The 11,474-nt window shown below is 37.2% G+C and overlaps 1 protein-coding gene across 1 annotated transcript in view; it reads left to right on the top strand.

Moving 5' to 3' along the window:
- The first annotated feature begins 475 nt into the window (after positions 1 to 475).
- The window catches only part of DGKB (diacylglycerol kinase beta), a 357,454-nt gene continuing 346,455 nt past the window's right edge, over positions 476 to 11,474 (top strand). Inside the window, 2 exon segments of the mRNA XM_040548594.1 lie at positions 476 to 593; positions 3,122 to 3,289. The gene's annotated coding sequence lies outside the window, so the exon portion shown is untranslated.

The raw sequence follows: 11,474 nt of genomic DNA, 5'->3' as shown, positions 1-11,474 counted from the left end.
CGCTGGCGGCGGGGGACGGGGCGGGGGAGCGGGGAAACTTTGGGTAAGTGCTGGGAGGGGGATGCGGGGATGCGGGGGAGCATCACCGGGGAATGCGGGGGATCACAGGGGGATGCGGGGGATCATCACCGGGGGATGCGGAGGGTCACCGGTGGATGCGGGAGCGCCGGCCAACAGGTACCTAAACTGCGCGGGCGCGGGAGGGGCTGCGTGTGCGTGTGTATGCGTGTCTGTTTTTGTGTGTGTGTGCGTGTCGCCTGTCCCCTCCCCCGCCCGCCCTGCCAGAAAGGGGTGGGAGATTTCCCTGCCTCCCGGCCGCTTAAAACCGCGCTGCCCGGCGGTGGCTGCGCGGCCCCGGGCGGAGGGAGGCTGGCGGCATCCGCGCTGCGCAGCGGGGAGCGGGCGCAGGGGAGGGCGAGGGCGGCGGCGGCGGCGGCGGCGGCGGCCCCGCGGGGCCGGGCAGCGCTGGGCTGCGGCAGCCGGCGGGGGCGGTCTCTCGCTCGGCTGGATGGCCGGTTCTGCCGGCTGCCCAGGGCGCCGGGCTCTTTCGCATCCCGGGCTCTTTCGCATCCCTCCTCCCGCATCGCACTGCAGTAAGTTCGCCAGGCGCCGGGCGGCTGAACTGGTCGCAAACGCGGAACTGGGGAGGGAGGGAGAGAGAGGAAGAGAGAGGGGTTGTGTGTGTTAAGTTGTAGCTAAGCGGGCTATATCGAATTTGTCACGGTTCATGGCTTTGCGTCCTAGTTAATGCCAGTTTGCCTCGTTGACCTACATCACTTTGCTCAAGCGCGGTCAATGTCCTGATGCTGCCAGGGCTTTCATTGAGAGCTGCGTTCAGAAGGCTTTCATTGATGGCTAGGTTCAAACCCGGGGACTGCTGAAACATGCAGTGGGGATAAGCACAGAGCGAGTGCGTGAAACAAAAGATGCAGCTGAAAACTTGTGCCGTAAAGACTGGTGTGCGGAAACTTTCAGTGGTGATGTGACAGGCGGTCTAAGGGTCTTTTCGAGGAAGAATTAAAAATGCTGTACAAATCGACAAACTTTTGGACGTTTGAAGACAGTTTACAGGCAGCTTATTGTTATTTTGTGTAATCCAGTGTTGTTCTGATTTATTTTGTTGAAAATAGTTTCATTTGTCATGAGTGTCTGCAATTACAATTTTCATTGTGAGTATGCTGTTTTTGAAATGGATGAAAGGCTTTCTCACAAGATTTATGTATCATAAGTATTTTTCCTTAGCTAAATGAGATTACAGTGTCTTCAGTTAATTCTCGCTAAATTTTTAGAAAAGCGGTCAAATAGAAAGAAGAACTTCATTAATTTTCAGAAGCAGTTTTATCTGGTTGATGCAATTTTTGAGAGTTTATAAAACAGGCTTCTAAAATCTATAGTGGAAAATAAGAGATTGCAGCAGGATGAGAAAAAACAGTAATTCTCACAGGAGAAATAGTCTTTTTAAAACGTCACTAAATGTTTTTCCTAGATCAAATGACCTCATGTAGCAAAGTTATAATTTTTCCTCTTCGCACTTGAGTGGTATAATGCTGCTGCATATATTAAAACATCATTATACATCAGAAAAAAAAAGTCATAGCAAGAATCTGATATGCGTTCCCAAAAGACTGGGCTTGTTCTATGCTTTATGGATAAAATGATAGGAAATATGTTCTTTGTTTCTCCCTGAAGTCATAATCCAACATCTCTGAGTGCCTGAAACATTTATCTTTCACAGAATGAAAGCAAGCATCGAGAAACATGGGGCATTAAAAAGCAATGCTTTCCTCCTGGGGTTTAAGTTATCCCATGTTCACTTGTCAAGGTGGAAGGACTTTGTTGTTTACCATGGCAGGAACATCCTAAAAGAATTATTCAGCAGTCTGAAATGGGTGTGGAATAAGATATTTTGTGCTATGGATTTGAAATATTTGGGGCCCAAATCCATTCTTCTAATTTAGAGCCCTGCAAACAGCTGAAGTTGCTGCTCTTATGCAGGTTTAGAAAAACTACACTCTTGTGTTTGTTTAGGAAGAAGAAATGTGTGTGAACTGTTGCTGACAAACTGAAATCATCTTTCTTTAAACACCTGTAGGTGTCTCAGAATAAAACACTGAAATAGTATTGTTCAGTAGAAATGCATAAGTGAACAGATATTTTTGAAGAGTTTGTGCAGTTTGAAGGTAACAAAGCTAATACGTTTTGAAGAGCACTCAGTATCATTTTTTTACTTATAAGGTTTCTGCATCATTTCTATTCTGGAGCAAAGTGTAATTCAGGTGACACTTCATGGGACAGGTCTAGGTGCCTCTTGCCAATGGAATAAGATCACTAGTGGAGGGATGAAGAGAATGATAAGAGGGCTTCTGTTAAAGCAGGATGTAAATACAGGACATTTGTGAGTACAGGTAGTAATAGGTCAAGGCTGGAAAACTTCAAAGTCAGTCAGCTGGATAGCTGGACTGGGCTTCTTTTGCTTCATGCTTGTGTGACAATAGCATCGAGTTCTTGTGAAAGTCATCTATAGAATGAAATGTACAGGGTTTAAGTTATGCTTTGTAATTAATTAAATAAATATCAGCAGCATATCTGGATGATATATAATGTTTCATTCTCTCTGAATTATTGTGAGTTTTATTAGTTCATTGATAAGTTAAATGTTAGACACACAATTCTAGCAAGTCTTTTAAAGGAGGTCTACAGGAAAGATGGGGAGGGAGTTTTTACCAGGGAGTGCAGTGGTAGGACAAGGGGGAATGGATTTAAACTAAAAGAGGGTAGATTTAGATTAGATATTAGGAAAAAATTCTTTACTACGAGGGTGGCGAGGCACTGGAACAGGTTGCCAAGAGAAGCTGTGGATGCCCCATCCCTGGAAGTGTCCAAGGCCAGGTTGGATGGGGCTTTGTGCAACATGGTCAGGTGAAAGATATCCCTGCCCATGGCAGGGGGGGTGGAATTAGATGACCTTTAAGGTCCCTTCCAACCCAAACTATTCTATGATTTTATAAAATGTCAATTATTTCAGATGTTTCCTTGGTGGAAGTTAATTTTGTTGCCAAAAGCAATTTACATGATGAAAGCTGTATTCATAGTATTTCTTCTCATCTTCTGTCATGGTAAGAGATGTGGACTGCTGTGAAAAATGTGTGACAAAACATTCCCATCTGTGTGGTGATGAAGGAGTGACAGCAATCAGAAGACTGAGCAAAACAGAAAGAGCAGCTCTTGCTTTGTAGTTTGGTGGCCGGGAGCAAAAGTATTTCAATTAGGCTCCACCTCTGGAAAGAAGGTACTTGGAAATACATCTATATTAATTTTAAAGTTATGATGTGAAATCTGGAAGACATCAACAGAGTGAGTGCAATGCTGTTGAAGAACAGGATGCTGGCTTCCTGAAATACATTAGTTTTAGACTCCAGCTCTCCACCTGTTGTCACTATCGAGTAAACTTTGCAACTTATTACAGGAGATGCCAGTTGAGCTTTGCATTACTCTCAAACAAAAAGTAAATAAATAGAAGGTACCAGGTATGCTTTGGATATCATTCACTTTTTTTTTTTTCTCCTGTGCAGAATTAGTTTGAAGTATTATTCTGTAGGAATGATCAGATTACATAGCCAATTTAATCAATAGTAGCTGGTGTAAGAGGTTAAAAAAAAAAAAAAAAGTAAAAAATGAAAATAAAATAAAATAAGAAAATCTGTGAGAAAAATTCTGTATAAATGATTTGTGGTAAGGTTCCCATTGTCTTCTGTACCACTTACAAAATAATTAATAACAGTAATAATAGACTTTGGACAATTATTTGTCCATAAGTGTGGTTTTTCATAACAATATTTTATTAACTTTTTTTTTTTTTTTCATTTGGAGACTTGCTATATAGCTGGACCAGCTAATTCATTGTGCTGGAGGGAAGAGTAAGTGACATTGTGGGTCTCACTTAAAAGGATTAGATGTTTGTAATTGTATTTAATATGTCTATGAATGTGAAGAAAAGTTACAAACTTCAGCTCCAGTACAAATTGACTGATACCAACAGTTTGTCAACCTGACCTATCTTTCATCACACTAATGCTTTTACTATGAATAGAAATGATCTTTTACCATGAATAGAAATTTAGGCCAATTTAGCAGGTAGAGAAGCACTTTATTATTTTTTACCTATTTATTTCTAAAATCAGGATGAATAACTGTCCCAAAACAACCAGTAAAACAACTTTATGCAATCTAGAACATATTTTCCTTTTTAATCGTTTCTGAAGAATTTATTTATTTATTTATTTATTTATGAATAATGATTGCAGAAGTTTAGCCCCGAGGGAATATAGTCTTGTTTAGTTTGCCACAAGTTTGAAAACGTAACAAATGTAAGTATTTTGAGGCTGTTTAATTACTTCTTGTCCAACCCCTATTAAGGGGTTTGGAATCAAAATGCCCAATTCTGACACAATTGTGCTGCCCTACACCATTAAAAAATAAAAATAAATGAATGCAAAAGTACAAACACGTTTGTCAGTTTAATGTTACTAATTAGGTTTCTAATTGCTAGGACAGAATAACTTTTTATTTAATATTAATATTTAATATTAATATTTGTTATTTACTATAAGAAACTATGAATAAAATGACATCTAGGTACTTTTTTATTGTCTTTGAAATATTTTTATTTCCAAGAATGGAACTTCTATGTATGCTAGCAGAAATCTTTAGTTAATATAAGTTCCATGATTATTATTTTTTTTAGTTTGATTCTCAGCTACATTTTGATTACTTAGTGTGAAATTGTGATAGTTTTTTTTTTCACTATATGTTCAGTGGGATGTCCAGTGCTCAGCAGTAGTAGTAATAAGTAGTTCACTCCCTAGTCCTTACAGTACGACGAGAAGAATCCCAACAGAACTGTAGTGCAGTTCTCACAAAAGTTTATGTTGTATGGTGTGCATAAAACTATGAGTCTTCTGCTGTGAAATTTGGCTTCCCTTTCCTTTTGAGTTGTCTTTTGGGAAATAATGAGGCATTGAAATGTAGTGGTCGTTTATTTGGAGAACTGGGGAACTCGCACAGATAATGGAAACATTCCCCCCCCCCCCCCCCCCGTCTTCTAAATTATGCTGCATAAAGGAAAAACAACTAGTCAAATTCGTTCTCCTTGGTCTAAATTTCTCTCCAGGTGGACATTTCTGATGTTTACGTTGGTTCAAATTTGAAAGAAACACAGATGATATGAAATCAACATGCTTTCTTGTCTCTTCGTCTGAAAGTAAAGGAAGTGGTGTCCTGTAAATCTGGTATGTAGAGGCTATGGGTTAGACATAAACGGTATGAACCACGGCATCCCAAGAATCGAGAGTTTTTTTTTGTTTGTTTGTTTGTTTTTTTCTCCCTGGAGTCTTTGGCCACTTTAATTGTGGATTTTCTCATGTCGCCTGAATGAATGTTTGTATTCATCCTCCAAATGGTAGGTAATATTGGGATAAGGCCAGAGATATTTTTTTTTAAGCAAGGAAAAATAGGGGGAGGAAGAAGAGACAAATATATGATTATAGACAGGAATAAATAAAACAAGAAAAAATAAATTTAATGGCTACTATTACTCTTTTATTCACATTTAATCTCCAAGGATTTTTTTTTTAACATTTGAAAGAAGCTAGCAAATTCTATAAAAAAAAAAAAAAAAAGGTCAGAAATGTAAAGCTAGAAATCTCTTTTAGATAGCTAGGATGGTGCTTCCTCATAGTCCTGGAATATTTTACTGAAGATTTTTACATTGGTAGTTTCTTCATATTTTGAATAGAATAGTTATGGTAATCTATTTATCATCAGAGTTAAGTTTTGTTAATGTTCAAAATATACATAAATGGGACTAGTCTTTCCTATGTTCAGGGTCTAAGTAATATCTGGTTACCTTCCGTCTCTCCTATTATTCCTGATGGAAAGACAAAAGCACCTGCTGAGGAAAAGTCTAATTTTATGATAAGCATCCAATATAGGTCAGTTGAAGTACATTCTGGATGTATCCAGGTCTTTCAATTCATTATAAAGCATGCCTAGGATAGTGATTTCACAGTTTAAGGTTTAATTTTAAGGCATCCTGCTTTGTGTGAGATAAATTGCACCCTTGGGTATCTTCTTAGCTAGAAAGAAAAACACAAGGGAGATTTGAAATCCTAAGGATGTATCAAATCTTCTCTGTGCATTACTGAAAATAAACACAAAGTAAAATAGTCTTACAAAAAGCAGTTGCTTAGAACGGGCTATATCCCAGAAGTTAAATATCAAAGTACATCTTTTTAACGTATATTTAAGTAAAAAAGTACGTTTGAGTATTTCCATTTTTCTCTATGCCCTAAAAAGTTGTCTATAGCTTGCTTTCATCAAAAAGTCATGGTATTAATTCCTTATTGATATAAAATATTCCGATAACTCTTTTTTTTTTTTTAATGGAAAATAAAGCTATATTGCTTCCTGAAAAGTCTTGATTTACTATGAAACTGAGAAGACTTGCTCAGGCATTTAGTTTTACTTTGCTCTGCATGTCACATAAATTGAAAAACTAATACAACAGTGACCTGGTTTATCTTCATATGCTGTTGTAAATTTTAATGGTATGGTACTTCAGTGACTTCTGCTCAGGAGGGACAGTGGGCCATTCTGCCTTTTGTGACTTTTAAAGTGCTTATTAAAAGATCTGTGTTTAAACAGCATTATGGCTTTTGGGTCAAAGAATTCAAACCTTCTAAGCAATGTGATCTTTTATAGAACAGAAGGAGGAAACTTTGTACTGGCCCTTGCTAGGCTTAGCTCCGTTGATACAACCATTTCTTCCTAAAAGTAGAATGACTGGAGGAAGCCTGGGGAAACTTCCCAGTTTTGAAGAACAATTGCTGTTAATCACAGAAGATACTCTGATAAGAATATATGTTTACTTCCTCTTTAAATTTAAAATACTGAGTAGATGGTTTTTGTTCTTCATGGAGTAAAATACCATATTCAGTTACGATTTCTTTTTCCTTTGTGAATTCAAAATAATGACTTTTAGAAAAGCTTTATGTTCTGTCAAAGACTGTTTCCTATAAATAATGTAGGCATCCACAAACTATAAAAACGCTTGCGAGATTACTTGAGTGATCAAGACATTTTTCTGTCCTACGTTACACAGTGTACCAGCGATTTTTACTTGTCTCTGTTGGTGCTGAGAAAAATAATCTTGATGGATGGTCCAGTTCTGACTTCCAGTTGCACCTCTAATGAAGAAGAGGAAATTCAAGTCTCTAGTAAGGATTTCTGTGCATTCTTATTCAGGTTTGATGAGCCATGAGGTCAGGGTAGATCATCTGTCAATGACAGGAGAATCTGTAGAATCACACAAATGTACCCTTCCAAATGACAGTAACACATTCAGTCCTATTTCAGCACAGTTTAATGAGCAGAAAACTGTAGAGGAAACTAATAAGAATATATAAACCTGATAAAATAGTTTGTATATTTGAAGGGCACTCCTTCAGAGTTCAGTTCTGACCTTAGATTGCTTCAGAGTGCTTTTCTGTCAACTCTGGTCATTCAGCGAAGCTGTTTCATTTCAGACCCTATATCACTAGCTTTCAAAATGCTCTCCAGCGAAAGGGAGATATAAAATCTATTATCCTTTCTGTATCCTGATATGGTGGTGTATTAAGACGGGAATTCTGTGTGATTAATCCAGGACCCTAGCTAAAAGGATAGCCACTACAAAGGGAATGAAATAATGATGTCATAATCTAGAAACCTTGAAAACTTCTGTAATTCACCCCTAATTCACCTACTATCTTCTGGTAAAATGAAATAAAAACATTTATTTACAAAATCCACACTAAACTACTGTGAAGCTTGGATTTATAAAGATGAGAATTACAGGATATAAAGACATTCTTGTTTTGTTTATTTGTACTAAAATCAGATCTAAATCTTCTATGTATCCTGACAAGGTACAACTCCTTAGATTTGCTATGAGGTCAAGGTCTGGGTTGTCTTGCATTATTTATGTTCCTGGCCACCTTTCACTGGAGAGCATCACAAGTAGGCAAAGTTTGCCAATTCTTGTACATATTTCTTGGCATGTTTTGCAGTTTGCTCATTCAGATTCAAATGCTTCATCCTTCCCCCTTAGAGATTGCTAATCTTTAATTTATTCAGGAAAAGTTTCAGTGCTCCTCCCCTTGTCTTGTTTACTGCTCTGGTTCTTTGGAAATGCAAATAGGTCTTTGGCAGAGCAGGTGCCATCTCTTTTAAACTATGAGTGAATTATTAACCCATGGAGGAATGAATTGCAGTTTCTATCTAGGAGTGCTTGCATGCATATCTCAATATGAAGATCTTCTATACTTGCTGAACTTTGTATTTTAATATTCACGTGTACATTGATTACCATGCTTGTTAGTAACACATGAATTTCACAGAATCATCTAGGTTGGAAGAGACCTCCAAGATCACCAAGTCCAACCTCTGACCTAACACTAACAAGTCCTGCACTAAACCATATTTGAATACCATGTGAAGCTCATTTTCAGATCAAAACTGATTTTCATCCTGTTCAAGCTAATGGAATCCCAGTTCTCCCTGGGGGATACATTGACGCTTAGAGAGATTCAAAACCTCAATGTACAGAACATGCGTGTCTACTTTTTCTTTAGAACATATATGTCTTGAACATTTAAAGACATTATCTACTACTTTCATTAAAATATTTTATGGATATGCAAGGAATGGCAAGGCTGCTTAAAGATTAATTCCTTGTGCAATGCACGAAGTTAGGAGAGATTTTAAACTGTTCAGAATCAAGCAACTGAAGCCAGAACAGCTGTGATGATGTCTTTCAACCTGTGAATGCCAGAGAAGGGAAGATACTAGTTCATAGTTGAAGATGGGAGGAAAGACTGTTGTCATTGCTTCTTCAGATTTAACACAAATTTCACTGAATATTTCTTTTTAGGGTAACCTAATGGAATTGAAGGGAAAAGAAAGAAAGACAGTTCATGTTGACATACCCGTCATGTATTGATACTTGAAATGTCCCTTAATACCCTTAAATACCTCAAAATGGATGTAAACAACACAAAGTGAATACACATTGCTAAGCTTTTTGTGGAGAAGAATCATGTGCAATAGACAGATTTTCCTGGAGAGTTGATGGTGTAGATTCCATTCGTTGTGTCATTTCAGTGGGATTCAGTAAATGACTACATAGACAATTAGAACTTAAAAGATTTTTTTTCTTTTTTTTCTGTCCAGTTATTACTGGATTTCTATCCAGTTGTTTTTGAAAGTTATACATGTTGCCAGTAAAACCTGTTGTTTATATGCCCCAGTGTTTACGGGAAGCAGATATTGTATATATGGCAAGGAGACAACTGCATTACAGAGTGAGGTAAGCTGTAGATTTTTTTTTAATTATTTTTTTTAGAGACTACTCTATCACTGTTAACTGATTTTGTCTGGACTTTTTATTTTGGGGGAATCATGTTCTGCACATTGTCCTTAAACTTTATGGCTTATTCATATCCATATCAAGTCAAGACACTACAACCAGGTTGGGTGAATGGGATCATTTTTCATCTTTCTTCTTCTTAGAAGCAAAAAGATAGCTTTACTGGATCAGACTAGCTGTCTGTCCCTAGTGTGCCGTCTTCTAACAGCGATTATCAAGGAAATATAAGAATAGGCTAAGGACCCACAGTGTTCCTCCAGTCTCCAGCGTTCTATATACATTCATTACTTCACAGATCTCTGCCGTATCCCATTGCTTCTTTTTGAAGCTGGAAGATTTCTATTATAGTCTTTCATCCCTTATCAGCAAGTTGCTCTGTCTTTTTGTCCTTCTCTTTCTCCAGTTCTACTGTAATCAATTCAAAACTCTGTTACTGAAAATGCAAGTGTACCAGATCTATACAATGGAATAAATTGTTTTATTCTCTGGTCCTTTCTGAACACTTTTTTGAATGCTGCTGAGCACAAACTTGATGTTTCTGATTATACTTACAAAATTTCATTTCTGACACATAACTCATCAGTGATGAGCTCACTGCTCATCACTTTAAGTGTACAGCTAGGATTGCGCCCTTCCTCCCTGCCCCCCCCAATACTTTATCTACTCTGAGGCATATGAGGCAGTTCCAGCAGAAAGTGGAAGCTAGCTAGCATTAGCAAGTAGCAGAAGGGAAAGTTAGGCTATTAGGGGATTTAGTGTCTCTGTTATACTTAAATCCTGTTTCAACTCTCTAAATCTTTTCCTGTGCCTAGCCTTAAACACCTTATAGTATGTGTTGCGGGTTTTGAAGTGATGTATAGGATTGTCATTTATTTTACTTTGATGTGACAGCTATATGATATTTATTGATATGAATAGAATAGAAGCAAATAGAAGAATGTTTTGATCATCCATTGGAAATAAATGCTTTTTTTGGTGAGTAAAATACATAGTTAATGTAAAATTATTTAAAATATAAACTTTATAAGTAATGAAGAGCATCTCTTGTGTGAACTTATTTATTTAAAGAATTATTAGAATTAAAAATGTTGTAAATACTCTTTTGAAATGATTAGATTTTTTTCCTTTTTTTATCTTTGCTAGCCTTCCAATCATAACCTAATAAATAAATAAATAAATAAAGTAATTAACCTTTTGCTGTACAATACATAAATAGCTTAACTTTGTCAATTTAGAACACGGATGTATATATCTAAGTAGGCATATATTTTCCATATCTTTCTGACCTCATGTTGAATATGCCAGCAAACATTCATAGTATGTTCTGGTCATGGTTAAATCAGAAGCCCTCAGAAGGTATCTATTCCAATTTAATTATTTACAAGTTTAGTTTTAAGGGGGTATTTAGAGAAACAGTTCAAGTGACTAACCCTAACTGGGATCATGTCAGTTCTGGATGAAGTCCAAACCTTGACAAAGTGTTATTTTTATCTAGATCATATGCTCAACAGAAGTGGAGTTTGTAAGTAAATGGTACTCACTCTGTGTGTGTGTGTCCACATGTATAATAACTAAATAACTGACTGCATATTGTAATAGTAAAAAAAAAAATCACCATATTCACCCTCTTTTAATTGACTAATATAGCAGTGGAACATGGAACTGGAATGGATCACGTGGACCATTGTGTCTAGTCATTTACAGCCTTAGGAAACTGTGCCATAGATGCTTTATTTAGATGGGGTTCACTGATCATCAATTTTGTACACCCTTACCACAAGCCACAGAATTTCTCCCTGCAGTCTAAAAGAAAAAATAATGATTTATAAGAGAAGACCAAGACATTAGAACACTAATGTGCCAAGAAGAAAGAGAGGGTAAAAATAATGAGATATTTTTTGTTTAGAATAAAACATAATTCTTTGGTTAGGTTTGTATGCCTTTCGTGCTCATCTGTGAAGATACATAAGCAAAGCAGTTAATATCATAATTTAAGGTCTGCTATTTTAAA

Source organism: Cygnus olor, chromosome 2 (assembly GCF_009769625.2).
Source record: "Cygnus olor isolate bCygOlo1 chromosome 2, bCygOlo1.pri.v2, whole genome shotgun sequence".
Lineage (NCBI taxonomy): Eukaryota > Metazoa > Chordata > Aves > Anseriformes > Anatidae > Cygnus > Cygnus olor.
This window is presented reverse-complemented; position numbering and strand designations above follow the sequence as displayed.